This window comes from Pygoscelis adeliae, unplaced genomic scaffold (genome assembly GCF_000699105.1).
Source record: "Pygoscelis adeliae isolate BGI_AS28 unplaced genomic scaffold, ASM69910v1 Scaffold69, whole genome shotgun sequence".
Lineage (NCBI taxonomy): Eukaryota > Metazoa > Chordata > Aves > Sphenisciformes > Spheniscidae > Pygoscelis > Pygoscelis adeliae.
In genome coordinates this window covers 5797631-5814560 of record NW_008825619.1, presented here as the reverse complement: position 1 = coordinate 5814560, position 16930 = coordinate 5797631, and positions in this window count along the sequence as shown.

Genomic DNA, 16930 nt, shown 5'->3' with positions numbered 1-16930 from the left:
CAGCCTTTCCCTCATCCGCTAGGCGGGTCACCTAGTCATAGAAGGTTGGTCAAGAGGGACCTGCCTCTCATGAACCTGTGCTGGCTGGGCCTGATCCCCTGGTTGTCCCGCACATGCCTTGTGAGTGCCCTCAAGATGAATCGCTCCATAATCTTCCCCAGCACCGAGGTCAGGCTGACAGGCCTGTAGTTCCCCGGATCCTCCTTCCGGCCCTTCTTGTAGATGGGTGTCACATTGGCAAGCCTAATTCATACATATGCATTGTACTAAAGCTTCCTTTTTTTCTGCTGAACATGCTTGGATTGATGCATCATAGAAGTACAGCAATGTAGGTTTGGAAAAGGACCTCCTGGGACTACACCCGGCATTCAGTCCTGCTCCTCAGTCCCTAGAGATTGAATCCCAGCAGTATCACACTGGTGGTTCACAGATCTTCAGCCACGAATCCACATTCCCCCTGTCTTCCCTGCTGCCTCTGACACAGGGACCCTGCTTCTTGTGAGTCCATGGCCATGGCTTTGCAGTTCATGCTTCTACAATTCACCCTGTTCCTGTTGCTCTAATTCACAGGGTCCTCCAGTCCTCCCTGAACAATGCTCCTGTCCTCTTCAGCATCAGCGACCCTGTGTCACTTCATATTGCTGACAAATATCTTAAGTTCTTGTACCAAGGTCAATAATGAAAGAATTGGATGGAGATGGTTTCCAAACATGTCCCTGAAGAATGCCACTGATAACCTCGCTCACCTTGGCTCCCCTTGACATGCTCACCTGCCCCCCACTCTAATTCCTGTGCAAAACCCACTCACCTCATTACATAAATGCTTGCAATTACAATTTCAGCAATGCTTAAGGCCCATGAACTTATTCACAGAAAGCACAGAAAACAAGTGTTCAGTAAAATATTCTGCAGGGTTTAAAAACACGTTTTTTTGTTTTTGATAGAAGTAATAATGAAAGCAAGACCTCCTCTTGTAATCTAGGGCAAGGCTGATGTAGGAAGCTTTATTGTTTTAATTCTTCTAAATTAAAAATCAGAAGACTGAAATAAGAACTTATAAAGTATAAATATAACTTTGCTTGTTTTCTGGTGCACTCTAAAATGACTGAAGCCAAGCTATCTCTACTCAATATAAATAATATTAAGAGTAATAAGAATAATGCACTCTCAAATGCATTATTGACAACAGTAAATAATATGCAAATAATGAGAATAAAAAACTAGAGAAAAATTATTGAATGGAGTAAATATCTTTAAAAAGTTTAACTTTGGTAAAACGATTGTTCTGCTATTCTGCAGCTACTGAGTATGACTTAAAAGGAAAGTCATGTACTTTAATAGCACCTTGGAAATTGTCATATAGCAGATATTTATTGAAACTTCTTCCATCCTCCTCTATTTCTCACTCTCTTTGTAAGACTTGGAAATAAATTGGTTTTGTAAACTGTAAGTGTGAGAATTCTAAAACAGCTAATCTTCACAGGATATTACAGTCATAAATTACCTTTAAAAAACTTGGGGCAGGAATCTGGTATAGGAATCAATACATTATTCAGTTATGAGAAACTACCTCCAGAAGCTGTTATTAATGGGAGCAAAGAGCATTAGTCAATGAGTTCTTCTGATATTGCATTATTAATACTCAAAATGCAAATTTTCTGAAACGAAACTGCAGCAAAAAAAAGGCAGTAGGATATCTGATTCGTGCCAGCCACAATATGAAAAGAAATACATTTTGCATGCAGCACTATTGTATCTGCGAAAATTGCCACCAAATTGCCACTGAAAACATCGTCATGCTTTTGTTCAGTTTTATATTTATTTACTAAACCACTTATGAAGGTCCACAATCAACAGTCTTTTCTTAAATTATCTAAAAATACCATTCAGTGAAATTCTCAGATCATTTCCTATTAAAACACAAAAAGGCAGTTTTATAGTTAGAAAGCAATAGATTTATAATTGCATGTGAAGTTTGGCAGCTCTGACTATGGGATAGAAACAGGGAGCTGACTTTTGTGGGTATTCCTTCCATTGTCCCTAAAGCTATCTCTCCCTATCTTTCATAAACATTGCTTAGTGCTCTTTCCTGACAGGCGGGGAGGCTCTGAGTGGAGCCCGGCTGAAATACAAGGTCCAAATCAGCGGACCTCAGCCTTCCTCCTGTCAAGCGGTCACAGGTTTCCCCTGCCAGCCTTTTTCTCTTTAAGTTCTTTATTATTTGCACATTGCGCTGCTTCAGACAGTGCTTTGTCAAGCAAAACAGTGTCTACTGCTCCTAATATTTTCTATCCTCCCCTGCCTTTACAGACCTCTCCTCTGTTACTGGTAAAAGATCACGTCTTCGGTGACTTGATGCAGAGAGGGCTTTAACTTAACACGCTTACAGCCAAGGAAACTTTCTGCCCCAGTGTTGAAGCTTTGCCTCACCCCCTTCAGAGGCAGCTGGCATTTATTTAAGAGAGTTGAGGTTTTAACGTAGGTCACTATAGGTGTAGGACTCCCCAGTTGCCTTTGCCAGCTCAGCATCACCTCGCTGGGCCCCTGGGTGTGCTTGCAGCCGCACCAAGAACCAGGCTGATCCTCTCTGCTGTGGTTGTGAACCGCTGCGGCTCCAAAGCCCTCTCTCTACTCAGGGCAGGTTTCACCAGAAATTGAGCGAGCACAGTGAAAATGAGTGAACGCGAACCTTTTTACATCGTGCAGTTAAAATATACACGATTCATTTATTTCACAAAGGGGGGAGGATCCAGTTCACAGATTAACACCGTCGAAGTTAGCAATTCAGGTGGCCAAATTCAGAGGCGTGGGGCAGAGTGTGGGGAAGGCGGCCGCGGGCAGCACCCTGCTGCCTGCACTGCCAGGGACACGGCAGGGCAGCAGGAGCCACAGGCAGGAGGAAGGGAAAAGCCACAGCAACGAGCCACCCTCCTCCTCCCCACACCTCTCCCAGATCTCTGTGCGAAATACCCCAGCGCATGTAGGGTCGATAGGGTGCTCTGATTCAGTTCCCCTGGTGAAATGCTGGTTTTGGGTAGACAGTGCAGCCTTAGTGTAAAGGGTTGGAGCAGCTGCTGAGCCCCAGGTGAGAAACGGGGGCAGATGTGGCTCTGTGCAAATTTTAGGTGCCCCATTACTGTGATCTGGATCTGCAAGATGAGACTGGTGGAGGGAAAGCCGAGGAGACAGCGAGGGGCTGCCACCGGCCCCAGGCATTCCGATCCCCGCTCTTGGGTTCAGGTGGGCTGGCAAGGCTCCTTTTCTTGCTCTGGGCTCCTTTTTACGGAAATTCTAAACTTGGCATTTTTATTTTCATATTCAGGGTAAATGAAGAACAATTCAGTGATTTGGACATATCTTTGGAACGAGTCATTTTTAATCACTTCCTCCTTTATTTGATACAAATGCGGCATCTCTGCAGATTGCTGGCTTTCTCTGAACTCAAGCTAGCAGCAGTAAAGACGAGCAGCCATCTCTCGCTTCCTCTCGCTGCTGAAAGCTATTTGCTAGCTCCTGCTGCTGCAGGAGCTATTTGCAAGCAAGTGTGTGCTGTGGGGAACAGAGTCACTTCCTTACCATGTTTGGCCAGAGAAAGAGATTGCACTAAACCCGGAAGCGCTCATCATTGTGCAGTTCAGGAAAATATTTTAAACATCTCTTTTGCCTTCCTGCTCCTTTTTTTTCCTTTTTTTTTTTTTTTTTTTTTTTGGTAGGGGAAGGTGCATATACTTGTATGAAAACAAAAGGCTGAGCCGTCTCAGACTTGTCTCGACAGTTTTGTTTGACAAAGTAGGATTCTGCGATTGAGCTGAAACTGGCTAAAATGTAGTGCAGGTTTTACCAAATGCTCTGAGGGTACATACTGAGCAAAGTGGTGGAAGGACCAAAGCACCTCATGTGTCCCTGCCTAAGTGAGGTTATACTGCAATTGACACAAAACCAACTAGGATGTGAAAGAAATTAAGCATTGAGCATGAAAGCAGTAAACACTGAGTGAAGGACTGCTTTAAAAAACTGTAGTTTTAGCACTCTTTACATGAAAATGAAATTAAAATGCAGTCATTTTCCATTTTCAAGTAAGCTCTGCTGGGATGTGTACTGCTAGCTGGACATCAGCTTTAAATGCTATCAAAGCTGCTACTGATGGCTTTTTTTTTCTGTCTCATAAAAGGTCAATGTCTCAAATAATTCAAATTAGTCTTGCACCTTGGGAGCGGAGTGCCTATTAGTGTTTTTCTTGGTGTAAGCAGCACCCACGGATGCATACGAACACCCTGGGGTCTGAGTCCCATCACTTGCTGCTGAGTGCCCATTTGGCATGGGAAGCTGGTGTGAGCCCCTCTGCCACGTTTGTCTTTGGGCTTCCCAGAGCAAAAGGGTTCAGTGAGGGCTCAGTGAGTGCAATCAGAGCTGAAAACCTGGTGCTCAAGGTTTTGCTGGCACCACGAACAAGTGGCATAAGCCAGAGAAGGCCTCAGACTGAATTGCAGGGATCTAAGTAGGGCTGAAGGGTGCCAAGTGGGGCTGTTAGGGCATGTCCCGCAGGCTTCTCGGGAGGGGATGTCTCTCTTGTCCTAGCTGGATGCCCACGCCCCTCCTGTCCCCCACGCATGCCTCCTGCCCCACAAGCAATGCCTATGGCAAAGCACGATGCCAGCACGACTGCATTTGCAGGAAATCAGTGCTTTTGCTTTCAACGCACCTTTTCCTAGCAGAAAAACAAGCGGGTGGTGAGAACGACCCGGTAGCAAGGGCCAGCTACGCGTGCCCGAGACACATGGCAGTTTTGTTCTGCTGCCTCGTGCCGGGCCTTTTGGTGCCTCCCTTTGCACAACCCTACAACTGCAGCAGGAAGTCTGCAGCGAGAGGAAATCCATCCCTTTCCCAAGGACAGCCCCACATGTGTTGGGGTACTTTGGTTTTTTCCTCCCACAGGACTGAGGCTTGGGAAGGTGTGCCTGCTGCGTTACTCATGTCAAAATCCTGGACTAATTAAATCCTCATCTATAGGTCTGGTTATGCTCTTGCCCTCTGCTGCAGGCTGGCGGTGCTCCCTCCCACGCGTGGGAGCAGTTCTGGTGAGAGCAGCCCTAGGGAGCAGGATGCCTGGAAAGCTGTTCCCCCTCCCCTGCCAGTCAGCAGGGCAGGGGCTCCATGCCTTACACCGCCCTGACATGCCATAGCGCAGGGGGGGTCAGAAAAATACCCCTCTCTGGGAAAGCAGTTGATCCAGCTTCTACCGGGGAAATATTTAAAAGGCAATTATCGGGAAGAAAGAGCGATTCTTTATTAATAGTAATAATAGTAACGGCAGCGGCAGCAACAACAGATTGCATTCATCATTCTCTGCACTGAAAAGCTTTTAGTGTCATCTGCGTTAGTTTTTACATGAACGGCTTCTGGGAAATTAGAGCTTATTGATTTCTCTGGGATTCCTACCATTCCCTGGGATTCAACCCTGTACGCCGGGTTTAGGAGAATCATCGCTCCGTGACCACAGCTGATTCACAGGGCAAGGTTGGTGGCTCCCCACCTCTGCGGATGCTCATGGCCTTCCTCAGAGGCCATGTGCAGACATGCGGAGCCCCAGAGTCTTGCCCAAGCTGTAGCTAGAGAGCAAACATGTGCCTCTGAGAAGAAGGTGTGAGTGTAAGGATTGTCCTCTGCAAGTCCCTGCAATGAGAAGGAGTGGAAGAAAGGCCTTTCTTTGACTACTGCTGATCCTATGCAAAGACAACATTTTCCAGCAAACTCTTTTTCCTGAGAAAATACTGCATTCTTCATTTTTTCCAAGTACCAGTCTGCAGAGAAGAGTTAGTCCTGTACCTAAGCTAGGAGTTTCCAGTCACTTTGGAGCTGGATCTTTCCTCCATCTTCCAGATGGTTGCTTTCCTGCTCTGAAACCTCAAACATTTTCACAGGATGAAAATAAAGATTCCCAACCCCATCTCGCAAACCTGTGTGGCACCCTCATGCCAGGGAGAAGTGTACTGCCAATGGAGGGACAAGGACAGCCTGACTGCTGCCTGTATTTACCCTCTGCGCCTCATCTGAGATCACGTGCCACCCCACCTCTTCCACCCTGAGGCTCAGTCTGGCCTTCAGCCTCGTCCAGTGCAGCCCCTGCCTCTTAAATTCACACGCAGTTTCCCCTCCTTTTCCTGTTTTTGCACACATTTTCTCCTCGCTTCCTGTCACACTTCAGTGCTCCCTGTGCTTGAGAGCAAAACCCTTGATAAACGTCACTCGTGGTTACTACCATGAGCACAAGACAGCTGAGGTTAACCATCAACCTTTGTTTGCATCCCATAAGCACCTAAAAGATGAGCAGCAGCGTTTTCAAGGACAAAAGGTTGAAAGCAAAGGCTTTGCAATGCCAATGGTGGCACCACCCAGTTCCACCGTCATCTAAGGGGTGGCTGAAAGCCTGGTCCTGACCACCACACCTGTGGAGGTTTTCTGGTGGATTTAAAGAGTAAGGAGATCAGGGAGCACCAGGTACAGCCATGTGTTATTTGTGTTGGCTTTTGCCTTCAGTTTATCATATCAAATATTACTCAGTTTATTGCCTGGCAGATTGATGGTCGCTCTGCGTGGCGGGTGGTGACTCGGTGGCAGCGCCCTGCCTGGGGACAGCACTGCGGTGGCTCCCCCACCTCCACAGCCTGAACCTACGCCCACAGGCTCGGGGACCAAAATGACAGGGGGGTGGGGACCGTGAGGAGGAAAACCCTGCTGGGTGGAAGCTGCAACATCCACTGCGCACCTACCCCGTAGCCTCTGAGTCATCTTGAAAGCGGCTCAGGTGGACCCCACCAGGCTCACACAGCCATTTGCCCAGCCAGGCGTCACCACCCTCATGGCGTGGCCACAGACCAAAGCCACCTTCCTATCCTCTCGGAACAAACAGGGTGAAACAGAGGCACTTCCAGAGAAGCACAGCCTGACTCATGTTGCTAAATACAGCCAACGGGGCAAGTTTCTTCCTTGTCTGCTTGTCTCCCGTCCAGAAGAAGAGCTCTTGAACCAGTTGGCCAGAAGCAGTGGCAGGGTTTAAGGTGTTGCTCATTGAGGTGCCTGACGAAACTGGCACAAACCACTCCAGGGTCCCTTAAATTACCTGTGACTCATCCCTCTATGAAGCCATGCCCCTTTCATGTTTATCTTTTTTATTGTTTTTTATACTTCCTGATAGTGTATCAGTTCTTGTGTTTTCTTAGACTTCCAGGTCAAGGGTTTCGAACTTGTTTGTCATTGTCTTGTGCAATAAAATTACATATGTCAGCTTGACAGCACAAAATTTTGGTTTTCAGTGAGGATTTCAATATTCCTTTCATCACATGTAGTTCTCCAAGTGTCTGAATGCTTATAGAGTCAGTACGAATTTCCTGTGTTTATATGGAATGGATTATATGCATTTTCCTCCTAGCATATCCAAAGTTCCCTCTTCATGGCCTCTCACTCCATCATTTCATGGCCTTCCTGTATGTGAACCCTTAAACCTAACCCTTAAACATTAGCCTGGCTGAGCTAGTATTTTTGGCTTATGTTTTATTTTGCATAACTCTGGAAAATAGGGCTGGAAGGAGCTTTGAGAAGTCATGAGGTAGATAGAGACAACTCGGGCCAAATGTCTTTTAAATTAAGATCAAATGTTAAGTGACTCTGCAAGCTCACAGCATCCTGGGACAAGGATATCTGCAGAAGGAATACAGGTCAAAGACACTGGCTGATACGGGTACAGGCTTGGGCTTGTGTCCTCAGGCAGGAGAGGGTGCTGTTAACTCCTCAGGTATGTGAGGTCTTTGGTGGATCTTCTCAGTTCCAAATATCAGAGCCAGAAGGATGTCCCTGCCACTGGCAGCAAATTGATGGTCGTTATGGGACTTCACAGATAAAAAATGATACTAATGCATTGGGTAAGAATGTTGAAACACAAGTAACACATTTGTTTGCCTTAATACTTTCACAAGCTTTTAAATGCTGAAAATTGAAGAACTATCCAGTTGTCTTTGAGGCTGGTGTACCCATAGTCACTGCAGGAGGGTACAGTCACACATAACAAGATGTGAACACAACTGAAGTTGCTATGTGACTGGGTATTGCCTGCCTGGTGTAAATAATGCCAGAGTAGTCACCACATTGCCAATATTCATCTCACTCCTTGGAGAAAAGGAATGACTGCAAGCCATAGCCAAGCAACGTGTTACAGAAGCACTGCAGCACTGATCTGGTACGATAGCTCTAGTCTAGTAACACACCTGGTGAAAGAGCAGGGAGATAGTTCATGCCGTGATGATCATATGATATAAATTGTATATGGCTTCTGATTCCCAGTGCTCACGCTAACCCCTAGCATGCAGCTGCTAGTTTCCTGCCTTCATGCCGTGTGCTAAATTATCATGGAATCATAGAATAATTTAGTTTGCAAAAGAGCTCTGCAGGTCATCTGCTCCAACACCTCACTCAAAGCAGGGCCAAGCTTGCAGTTAGATCAGGATGCTCGGGGCCCTTGGGAGCTTTGAAGATCTCCAGTGATGGAGGTTCCCCAACCTCTCTGTTTCCAGTGTTTGACTATCCTGATTGTCATAAGCTTTTTCCTAATATCTAACCAGTTGCAACTTGTAGGTGGAAAGACTGGCTCCATCTTCTCTATAACATCCCATTAAGGCTGGGTTTGCTCCAGGCTGAGCAAACCCAGCTGCTTTCGTAGTCTTTCCCCTTATATCATGTGCTCCAGTCCCTAGTCGATCTCCACTGGACTTGCTCCAGTATGTCAATGACCTTATTGTACTTAGGAGCCCCGCAAAACATTTTCCCAGCTGCAGTGTCCAAGCCTCCATTGGTTTCAAACTTGTAAGAAGATCAAGAATGGTTTATCTATTTATTTAAAGGAAATTAAAAAAACATCATATAAGGGCACAATTCCTGGGCGCTCTCTGCATTTAGCATTAGACAGATGGCTCAGATTCCACCTGTGCCTCTGGAGGCAGATGCAGCCCAGAGCTAAATGGGGAGCTGCTCAGCTGCGGCCATGTCAAATGCCAAACATATGTCACAATTGCTGGTGTCAAGGAGAAGAGGGGAAAATAGAGCTTTATAATCCTGCCCAAGTGTCCTGGAAATCAGCACCAGAGCCTCTTGTAGTGTCTCCTATTTGCTCCAGATCTTAAAAGGACAGGGAGATTTTCCGTGGTCATCTGTCGGGTAAATAAGTTCCAGCAAAGGATAAAAGTCACCACAATACATAGTATCTCCTAATGGCTTGTTCTAGAGTAAAATCACCTTCTTGAGAGACCACAGAAGCAGAGAAGTGGCACCAGCCACTTGTAAGACAGCAAAGTTCACAGGGAGGTAAGGATGTAAGCAGTAGCCCACACGGAGGTGAGTACAGGAGGATGGGAGAGATGGCAGCAGTTATATACCTGCCTAGAATAATGGAAAAACTTAGACTGGTCCCTGTCTTTTAGAGAGAAATGTTTCTCACTGTTGGCTGCATGGAGAGCCTCAGCACTGTACTTACACACCCCTCTGCCTAAGAATTAGACCCCTGACCTCAGCTAAATTAAGTGCTGGGATCTCACCCTTAGCCCTTCCAATAGTGTCTCTCAAGATGCATCCCAGGGTCCCAGTGCTACACAGCCAACACATATTAATACAATCAATACATAGCAATAGTGCACAATTGTCATCACATCAATATTGATGAGCTTCATACCAGTTTACTCCTTGAATAACACACCAAGAAAAGTAAATGTTTGTAAAGTACACAATTGTGGGCAGCAACATCTATGAAATATACCCAGGTGTCTGGACAGAAGTACTGAAAAAATGTGCATTTGGAGTGTCCCACTGACTCCTCACGTGGTTATCTTTGACAGAGAAGCTTTCTGGTGCTTATCAAAATTCAGAGTCCTTTAATGTATCTCAGGTTGGGCACTCAAACAAAGTCATGCTCTATCTTACCACACAATAAGAAAATTTTAATTTGAGCTGCGAAAACATCTAAAAATAAAAAGTCATGAGTCTAAACACACTGCTACATACTGCTGCCACAAGTAATTGCCAGTGGTTGTACCACAGACACGATTGTTGTATCAGTGATGTCCTGGTGGCGGTCCAAAAATAATTGTACTATTGCTAGGCATGACTCAAGAAAAAAGAATTACTTTTGTAGCTGGAGAGAACCAAAGGGCACCACATCCATCTGCTTGCCTTGTGGCAGGCTCAGCTTGCTATTTATCGTGAGCGGCGTAGTTTTGAATTCTACCTTCTGTAACTCGCACCTCTCGTTTTGCCCCTTGGCAGGGAGCTGACAGCTCTGAGTCAGCCGAGTCCTGTGGTCCCCACTTGAGCAGCCATACATTACATGTCAGCAAGTCTCGCTGAGTACGCAGGAGTAGGAGTCACGGAGAATCCACTTCTTAGAGGGTGAAAATTACATGCTTCGCAGGCCAGAGAAGGTGCAAAGCACACCCAACTGTGCTGTTCTGGAGTCAGCTACACTTCTTCCCGAAGGCTGCCGCCTCTCCCTCCCTGCGGTGCGGAGCCCCGCGTTGCGGGAAGGGAGGAGAATGACAAATCAGGAAGAAACAGACGAAAAGCAAGGGAACAAATAGCTGCTGAAACTGGAATTAACGTCTTGGTGGGAGATTCAGAATAATCTGTCATACTTAGCTTCTCTTTCAGCTATTTCAGAGAAGGCCGTTAGATCTAACAATGAACCCAGCAGGTAGCATATAGGAATGATATGGGCCAAAGTAGCAGCAACTCTTTCTTCTCTGTCACTTATTATAAGTATACTTACATAAGTATACTCACATAATTATACTCATTATTTATGAAAGACTAGAGTCCCCAGATTCTTCAGCATTACAATAACCAAAATCACAGAGTGCTTGCTGACTGTTTAGCACCTTCAGAGAATGAAATAATGGAAACTCCCATTCAACTAATGTGGAAAGCTGCAGTAGCACTGCAGGCACATCAGCTTCACGGGGTTTCCAGCCTCAGTTTCTGCTGGAGGGCCCCAGTCCTTCTCTCCCTGCTTCCCTCCTGCACCTCTCTGTTGAGCTGGCATAAGTCTTCATGCAACTGCCTGGAGAGCTGGAGCAGGGAAATGCTCTTGCCAGAAAAGAAAATGGGTTTGAGTGGCAGTTTTTCATCTCAGTTGGGCTCACTATGTGCCCATACCAACAGCTCTGCCAGTTCAGTGGAGGAAATGGCACTAGCATGGACGTAATTCAGCGGGGCTTGGGAGTGAGAGGGAGGAGAAGGCAGGACTACTTAAACTTAGCTTGACACTAAACGTGTAAGTGTGGCCTAAAATGGGTGAAACCTGCTTGCCAGGCTGCTCCTGGGGACCAGAGCTGTGGCTGGTCTTCCTCTGGCATCGCACCAGCATCTGCTGGTATGTGCCCTCCTGCGTGCTCCGGTCCCAATATTGGTGTGTTCCTTACATGCCGCTGCTCCGCCAGGGATACTTGGCACTGGGGGACGCTTTTGAAAGAAGGCAGGGACTTTTTAATCCTTTTCAATTTGCACACCTCTAAACTTTTCTAGTGGAGCTGCAGAACCCCACATAGCAGATTTCAGTGCTTGGTTTTCTAAAGTACCTTTTTAGCCAGGATTCCAGGTGGAAAATTGTGGGTCTGAGATGCCAAGCACAAAAATATGTTCTTGTTCAGGAGAGCTCTGTCAGCTTGAAGGTCTTGGGCTGCATTTCCTCTTTTGCTTCATTAAATTTGTGCACAGACAAATAGTTCCCAGTATGCTAACTCGAAGTATTATGAAAGCCTGATGGCTAATGATTCATAAAAATGTGTGATAAGGCTGCCTGTGCCTTATCAAACAAAGGACAAAATATCCAACATAACTACCCGATCAAACAGAATCAATTTCTAACTACTTTGGAGATAGCTATCCGTAGGTTCAGTTAATAAGAACAAAACCAATAGGGAAGTTTCAGGTTAAAACTCATCCAAAATGGGACTACAGGAGCTAGTTTTTGTCAGAAGTAACACAATAATGTCACAGAGTGACCAGGAGTTTTGCTAACTGTGAACAAAAGGACAAAGAGGACGGGATCTGAGAATGCCCTGTAATATAGAAACGAGCTGCGCCTCTGATATGAATAGACAAAAATTGACCCCTAGGTACACACCAAATTAAGCCTATATTGAATTACCTACTGGAAGAGGTGAGGTGATGCTTATTCCCCAAGCCACTGTAATACCTACAGATCCCACTGCACCTGGAACAGCGTGGTAGACTCCATAGGGTCGGCTTTTTCAAATTTGTCCTGAGCCAAATTTTTAAATGCCCAGTTCTGTAAGGACGACTTTACAGAACAACTAGAACTCCTACTGAAAGCCAGGGTTTCAACGCATACATGTGTCCAAATTAACTGGATACTTTTGCAAATCTGTCCCCACCTGTGCAAGTTAACTGATTTCTGAGAGCCTACATAAACATAACGTGAAAGATAGTCCAGGCATTCGGGGCAGTTTACAGTCTAAACAAAAGAAGTGGCAGTATAATTCAAATTTTTCCTTTTTTTTTTTTTTTTTTAAGAAAGAAATACCAGTTGTTGACATTGTTAACACTATGAGCACACTTTTTAATTATGAGATACGCACTACTGTCCCCTCCCTCAGTCGGTTTGTGTGGATGCTCTGGGACCCTTCACTTTCATGGGAGCACTCGGGTCTGTTCTTACAGACCAACACAAAGGAGCAGAGCGTGAAACACTGTAATTCAGGAAACATATGAGAATAAACTCAAGAAATGAAAGACAAAAAAGGAGGAAAACCACACTCATAAAGGCAGTAGGGCTAGGCAAATGCTAAATAGGGTATATATTGCCCTATAAATGCTTCACATAACTATGAAGGTCTATACTTAGAACTTTTAAATTTAATACTCTGTGGGGCTTACATACATGTGCTCCTAAATGCAGCATTCACCCAACATACAAATGTACATAAAATACCCCTACTAAAACAATTGCACAGGATCTAGAAAAAACAAGATAAGACCATTGGTTAGGCCATGCACACGTTTTAATGTTCTTTTAAGTTACTGGGAGAAAATCAAGACAGCAAGAAGTTAATGACAGTAACAACCCTTGATAAATCCCATTTCATAGGGGATTTATGAGGTACATATTTTATAATGTTTTTACTAAGATTGTTTTGCCTAAAGTGGACTAAGTTTTTATGCTTTCACCCTGAAGTCAAAAGTTGTAATCAACTAAATAACACCCATAAATTTCAGTTTGCATAAGAGAAAACAACAAGGCATTGCCCTGTCCCAAATTTTATCTTCTAAATGATGGAAAATCTAGCTAATATCTGTACCTGTTGAAATTATTGCAAGAATATAAATCAAAGGAGCATATTGCATAACAAAGGTGTACATTTGTATGGTACAAGCTCCACTGCTGCTCTAAAATGACTGAATGTTTACCATTAAGGTAAACTAACCAGAAGACCCAATGGATGACAGGTGATAAAAGAGAGGTGAAATTAGAGGCTCATAAGATATCACAGGAAAAAGGCAGTTATTCATTTCCAGTCCTATTATTTTGCTGCCGAGGCATGACTTCCTACTGTGAAACAAAATCACTGGTCACAACTGAGAAAAGTATTAAAAAGATGAGAATAATAAAACCACTGCCTATTCGAAACTTCATTTAATCCTCATATATTCATGCCTGCTTTCTGAAGGTGGTAAAGTATGTATATTCTTGTCAATTAAACTACTGACTGAGTTAGAAGTGTGGGTTTTTTCAAAAATCATCATTGCCTTAAGGGATAATGCAGGTATGACTGAATGTCTGAAAAGCAAAGAACAAACACAGTAGGACCTAGAGGAAATAAAAGGTGGCACCTTGTGTGTCTAATTGTTGAGTTTGTAACTTTTGTCTAGCTCCAGACAAACCTTGAGCTAGAAATGAAACATTTCTCTAAGCAATGACAGTGCAGCCTCAGGCTACCTTCTTATTTTGGTGAGTGTGTTGCCAGTTGCTGAGGGATGAGGAAAGGAAGGACTGCTGTTCAGCGGGAGCCAGCCTCCTCACCTGTGAGAGACAGGGATGGCGACGAGGAGCGGGGACGGCGATTAGTCCCACAGAAGGAACGTCCTTTTCCTTCTGCTTGTAAAAAAGGCTATCCATGTCGGCACTTTTCTTTTCCTAACCAAGCCTAGTAATATCAGGCAGTAAGTGATGTGTCAAGGCTCAGGGTGGATATAAGTTTCCACAGTTCCTCTGAGCTCCATTCATGGATCCATCCACCCCCTGCTAGTCCAGCTGAGTGTTTGAAACATAACCCGCAAAACAAAGAGTGTAATAACAGGTTCTTGTTATAAGGGTATCTGCACCATCTATTTTAGGCTGGTTTGGTGATCTAACTTCTGTGCAATTTGAAAGCCCAAAATTAGCAGACAAGTTCCCTTTTAAAGTCAATAGAAATGTCTGCAGTAGCTAGCTGAACATCTCCTTCCTTGTTGAGATAACAATGAAGCATGGTTTAACATCAAAAATATTTGTCAGCTTGGCCAAATACATAGTAATTCTTAAAATATTACCAAGAATGGTATTTGCAAATCAACAGCCAGTTTTCATCTCCTATGTCTATCATTTCCCTTAAGCAGCACAGTGTACACTCTAATAAATCGGATACTGCAAAATTACATTGGAGATATTTCTTCATCTATCAAGTACCATAATGTTTGAACATTCATAAGGACTCGAGTATGTCTACCTCACTGGAAATACTGTTTTGCGTATGAGGAAGGAACATCTGCCTGTGATATGCCCCTTTTATGTAAGCAATAAACTGTGGATAAATTGTGCTGAATTTGTAATAATGGCCTCATTACCGTCAAAAGCAAGAATAGTGGCTGAAGGCAGTGGACAGTCCATTAGCAGATTAAAAATCTATACTCTGCATCTATGGAAGAAGCAATCTATAAGGGCCCACTCACATGAAGACGTATCACAAAGGGTAATTTCTCAGACTTCATTAAATCTGTTGAAAGAATTCAGTGTATATGGCTAAAATTCAGCATGGTGTTATAAATAATTCACATTTGCAAAGACCAAAGCCCAGGCCTTGATCACACAATGAATTGATTTATCTGAGCAGAGAAGAACTGGGTATTTATTCCTGCCAAATCTTTGTTCGTCGGCATGGCATTTACTCATGTGATTAGTCCCACTGGTTACTGCCACCTTTACTCAGCCTGGAGCATGCCCATCCCATAAATAGCCCTCCACACAGGAGTGGACAAGGGTGTAAACTGCTAGTGATTTCTTCATAATTGTAAGCTTTTATTAGCTTGTTCTCTCTAGTGGACCATTTTCTTTTAACACCAATAACATTTTAGAAAGATACCACACCTAAAGACACGTGTGATTAAGATGCCCATAATACAGCGCTGATGTAAGCTGTATTACTTCTGTATAAAAATCAGTAAAAGGGAATTTTAAAACAGATGTTAAGTAGCGCATGGTACTCCAGTTTCCTATCTGTCCTTTAATGCCGCATGCATCTTTGGATGCAGCTCTGTGTGAAGGATGATGGGTGAGATGCTCTGTCCCAGGAGAACCAGTGCTCCAGGTAGTCCCCTCCTTGCTGTCTCTGAGCCAGAAGCAAATAACAAAAATGACCAGCTACTCTAGATCACTTGCCAGAGCTGGGCATTGTGGGGCTGCGCAGAAGAAAGTTGCCAAAGGCAAGACTCCAGCTGGGGCTTGCTGCTTCCCTGGATGTATCCAGCTGAAGTCACGGTCGCCCTTTCCACCACCTGCAGCTCCATTTTGTCACCTGTACTGGGGTGGACTCCCACGGAGTCCTGCAGAAATAACAGTGGTCTTAGCCACTGAGCAAGGCAGTGGTCAAGGCAGAAAAACCTCAACCAAATAGTACAAGCCTCATTCTCTCGGCCTTTAGAAGCACATTCCATTTGGAAATTGCATCTTTGTGTGTGTTTGTGTTACAAACAAAGGGGTCTCGCATTCATTCAGGCCAGTTTTGCGTCGGGTCGAATCCTGACCAACAGTAAAGCTGTCTCCTGTCCCTGCTGACTCTAATGAGAAGCGACAAAGATTCACTGGACTCCGCATGGAGATTTCGTACGTGTTTGCCTTAGCATATATGCCAGTCCCACTACATACAGTCTGTTAGCTTATGGCACTGCTGAGAAGAAGGACATACAGCACCTCCACATCCCTGCTGTGCAACGTAAGCATACGGTACTGATATAAAATGTAATTGATTTCACCGGCACAGCCTGACGTGCAGCTCACAGGCGAGACACTAAAATGATTTAAAGGGATCAATAATCTGCTGTTAGATTGCAACTATTAATATGTGATATTGCTCTTTCAAAACCCCTAGTGAACAATTTGTAATGGCTTCCTTTCTTTCTCTATAACTTCAGCCTCCTTCTTTCTTTCTCCTTCCATATATATCCTTCGTATATACTTGTCTGAGCACTCCTGGAGGATGACACGTAGGGAAAAAAGATATACCGAGGCATAATTACACCGGTATAGCTAACAGAAAAGGCCTAGATGTTTCAAATGTCAGTAGATCTGACGATGTGTGGGCAGGATTTACAACACTAGTATGTTGCCACTGGTAACTGACTGCATTTTTAACCTTCCCACTGCTGGCTAGCAGCGTGAAAGAGGGTAAGTCTAGGGACTTAGCGCTAGAAATAAATAAGCTCATTAAAAAAACCCTAAAACTTATTGTTGCGAAGCTGAGACGAACAAGGGGAAGGACTGCATAAAGGTTAGATAAGAGCTCTTTCTTCCTGATGGGCAGCCTACGCAGCGCCTAACCCTTCCAGTTTGCTGACATGCCGCTGCTTCCTCTGCTGGGTCAGCTCTGGGGGACCGGTTTTGGCCATTCCAGAAAGA